This window comes from Panulirus ornatus, chromosome 40 (assembly GCF_036320965.1).
Source record: "Panulirus ornatus isolate Po-2019 chromosome 40, ASM3632096v1, whole genome shotgun sequence".
Classification (NCBI taxonomy): domain Eukaryota; kingdom Metazoa; phylum Arthropoda; class Malacostraca; order Decapoda; family Palinuridae; genus Panulirus; species Panulirus ornatus.
Window position 1 is genome coordinate 1,228,925 of NC_092263.1, and position 4,121 is coordinate 1,233,045.

A 4,121-nucleotide genomic window follows, 5' to 3' on the forward strand; every position below is an offset into this window, starting at 1 on the left:
TATAAAGTACCATGTGGAAATTGTGATAAATCTTATGTTGGGCAGACTGGTAAGGATCTTTCTGTTAGACTTTAGCAACATAAACATAGTATAAGAACGGGACAAGAATCAAATGCCTTGTTTAATCACGTTAAAACTATGATCATTGTATTGACTGGAGTCACGCCGTCTCAGTTGTTAACTCTAACTCTATCACCACGAGAAATATCATTGAATCTTCTATTATTCTATTATTGAATACACAAAGAATTATAACCTTAATATTAGTGATAGTCTATACAGAATACATAACTTTATTGTTGATAAAATTTGTAAAATAAGTTTATGAACGCTCGTTGTCTGTCTTGGACAATCGCATGTTTACCATATGGCGTCCTAGCTTCGTCTCTTCGATGTACATGAACTGACTGTTATATTTCTCTCTTGTGTCTCCCCTGATGATGTGATTAATACTCGAAAGTGCACTTGGCAACTTATCGTGTTTCATTTTCCCCGTGGACTCGTAGGAATATCTTGATCACGCGCAAAATTGTGATCCTTTCCAAAATATATATATATATATATATATATATATATATATATATATATATATATATATATATATATATATATATATATATATATATATATATATATATATATATATATATATAATATATATATATATATATATATATATATATATATATATATATATATATATATACATATACATATATATATATATATATATATATATATATATATATATATATATATATATATATATATATATATATATATATATATATATATATATTTCAACCACTTGGCCATGAATTTGTGACCAGAAATTGATGGGTAATGGCTTCATATTGCCTTTTGTCTTAAGGAATCTGGATATTCTCCATTTCTTGTTCCATTAGTTCATGTAATAATCTTTATGACTTTAATCAGGATTTCATCAGTATAACCAAAGTTTAATAATGCCTGCAGTATGGCATACCCTGACCAAGTGGTTCATGAAATAGTCTAAATCTTCCTGTTGCTACTGCTGGATGGTATTTAAGTTTTTATCCCTGTTGTGTCATATATATATATAAATATTTTATTTAATAGTATGGTATGCAGAGTTTTTAGTGTTGTTCCTCATTTAATTTGAGAAAACTCAGGATCAGTACCTACTGAGAATGTTATGTAATGTAAGAGTGCTTACACACATGTAGAGAAGTGATGACATGAGCCAGAGGGTGTCATGTTGTGTGATATGTAACACCATTGTCATACTACATCTTATGCCATCTCTAAAGCCCTTAGGCCATGTCCAGAATTCTTGGGACATGTCTAAAGTTCTTTTGTTATGTCTAAAGCTCTTAGTTAAAGTTTTATGGAAATATCAAAACCATACACTAATGATTTATGAACATGACCTCAGGCTTTAGATCATTTTTATGTAATGAATCAATTCTTAATTGTTACATAATTCGTATTTGCTGAAAAGTATGAAAACTAATAATTTCCCATAATTTATGTTGTACTTCACGTTGTAAACATGGGTGATGAATAAGGTGCCATGGGTTAGTTAGGTTATATTGTGATTGCCAAGATAAACAAGGACCTTGTGTCAGGGTTCTGGTGAAATTTTACAAGATAGATGAGAACCTGTTGGCAGTGTTCTTGCTAAATTTTCCAAGTTGGATAGGAACAAATGTTCAAGGTATTTTGAAGAAAATTTCTGAGCAAGACTAGAACCTGGTGTCTAGGTTGAAATGAAATTCTCCAAGGCACATACACACACAACTATCATTGCCCCCTAAGCACCATGAGGTAAAAGAGGAGCTTGGAATATGTCGTGCCCACCACCACAGGTCCACCTGCCTTTGCCACAACACCCAGTTGGGCTGGCGTGTTTTTCATCTGCCATTCAGATTCCATTTTCTATGACATTTGCCATTAAATACTATTTGTACGACATTACCATTTTGACAATAAAATAATGAAAAAAAAAAAATGTCCATTTCCTAAAAATAATGGGTATACATGTATTGCAGTAATATATATGAATGTTTACACATCCAGTTAAAATGTGATAAAATTTTAAAAAATCTCTGGTTTGTGAACTTTTGCTACACTACTTCCAGGAAAAGCAGGTAAATTCAAGGGCGTCAGTAAGGTCCATGACCCTAGAGATCCCTTTGGATACTCAAGCAATTACTAGTTATCTAAGCCTGTCTCAGGTGTGATGCTTCACCCTAGCTGAAGCTGGTATCCATTTAACTTAACATTCATTGAATGTGAAAAGTTGGGTGAGCTGTGCACCATTTACTTATGCTGGGTATTAATGGTCAATAACAACTTCACCATCATCCAGGAACCTTACAACTCCCAGTGTTTTGTTTGAGAAGTGTACAGGTTCAACCAATTTAATCCAGCAACCTTCGGACCTGGCCATTACTGGACCACAGAAAATACTGGAAAACAGAAACTGACCTCCAAGGGAACCCCCCTATGTAAACATATTCCCGACCCCTAGTCTTGCCAGCTCATTCCACATATTTTGGTGTGCTATTAAAGGTGTATATATGTATATGTCTGTGTGTGTATATATATGTATACATTGAGATGTATAGGTATGTATATTTGCGTGTGTGGACGTGTATGTATGTACACGTGTATATGGGTGGGTCGGGCCATTCTTTCGTCTGTTTCCTTGTGCTACCTCGCTAACGCGGGAGACAGCGACAAAGCAAATTAAATATAAATAAATAAATATCAAAGGTTATCCCTGGGGATAGGGGAGAAAGAATACTTCCCACGTATTCCCTGCGTGTCGTAGAAGGCGACTAAAAGGGGAGGGAGCGGGGGGCTGGAAATCTTCCCCTCTCGTTTTTTTTTTTTTTTTTTTTTTTTTTTTTTTTTTTTTTTTTTTTTCCAAAACAAGGAACAGAGAAGAGGGCCAGGTGAGGATATTCCCTCCAAGGCCCAGTCCTCTGTTCTTAACGCTACCTCGCAACGCGGGAAATGGCGAATAGTTTGAAAGAAAGAAAAAGATATATATATATATATATATATATATATATATATATATATATATATATATATATATGTATATATATTGCAAGAGGTCACGGTGGTGTGCGTGATCTAATATATGCATAAAAGCATGAGAAAATAATGAAACATTATAAGTTGTCACGTGCACTTTCGTGTAATGATCACATCTACAGGGTAAATACAAGAATGAGATAGAAGACGTAGAACAGTCAGTTGATACACAAGACAGAGGCGTAACTAAGACGCTTTGGTAAACAAGCGTTACCGGATGGTGGTGTTCGGGTCTGGCATCATGGACGTCTTAAGATTTTCATTATGTGGACGGGAAAGGGAACTGTTTAGAAATTTTGCCTACGACAAAATCATCTAATCTGTATAGACTCACAAATATCAATGTTACAATTCTTTGTGTATTCAATGATAGAAGATTCCATGATATTTCTCGTTGTAAGGGATTTGCAGTTAATAACTGATTTAGCTTTACACTAGTCAATGCAATAGACAATTCTATAAATGATTAGACAAAGCATTTGATTACTGTCCTGTTTCTATGCTATATTCATGTACCTTAAGTCTAACATAAAGTTCCTCATCAGTCCACCCAACATGAAACGTATTACATCTTTTACAGGGTATTCCGTAAACATAGCCCACAGAATTTTCTGGTGAGTTTTTTGATGAAGATATTCTTTATGGCATTGTTATTGTTAAAGGCTACATTTATATTAAAAGTTTTAAGCAACCTGGAAAGTAATATAAGATTATCGCTAAAAGGGGGAACTAAAAGATCCTTGGTATCAAAGGGAGATTTGAGTTTAATCTATAAAAAGATTTCTGTGCCAACGTAAGGGATTTATCAATGAAAGATGTAGGATACTTTAACTTGGATCCAATAGAATATATCTTCTCAAACTTATCATCCATAAATTCTTGACTGCATACACATAATACCCGAAGGATCATCGATAGTCATAATGATAGTTTACCTCTGTCATGTTCAGCTGATTAATAATGAATAGATGAACAAACATTGGTGGGTTTTCTGTATATGCTAAACTTAAACATGTTTCTATCCCTATGGATCATGC

At 33.7% G+C, this 4,121-nt stretch overlaps 1 long non-coding RNA gene across 1 annotated transcript in view; it reads left to right on the plus strand.

Annotated features, from left to right (window-relative positions):
- The window catches only part of LOC139761520 (uncharacterized), a 250,116-nt gene extending 247,214 nt beyond the window's left edge, over positions 1–2,902 (plus strand). Inside the window, exon 2 of the long non-coding RNA XR_011715529.1 lies at positions 2,758–2,902. This is a non-coding gene — a long non-coding RNA (uncharacterized lncRNA). The remainder of the gene's footprint in view (positions 1–2,757) is intronic.
- Positions 2,903–4,121: the final 1,219 nt, after the last annotated feature.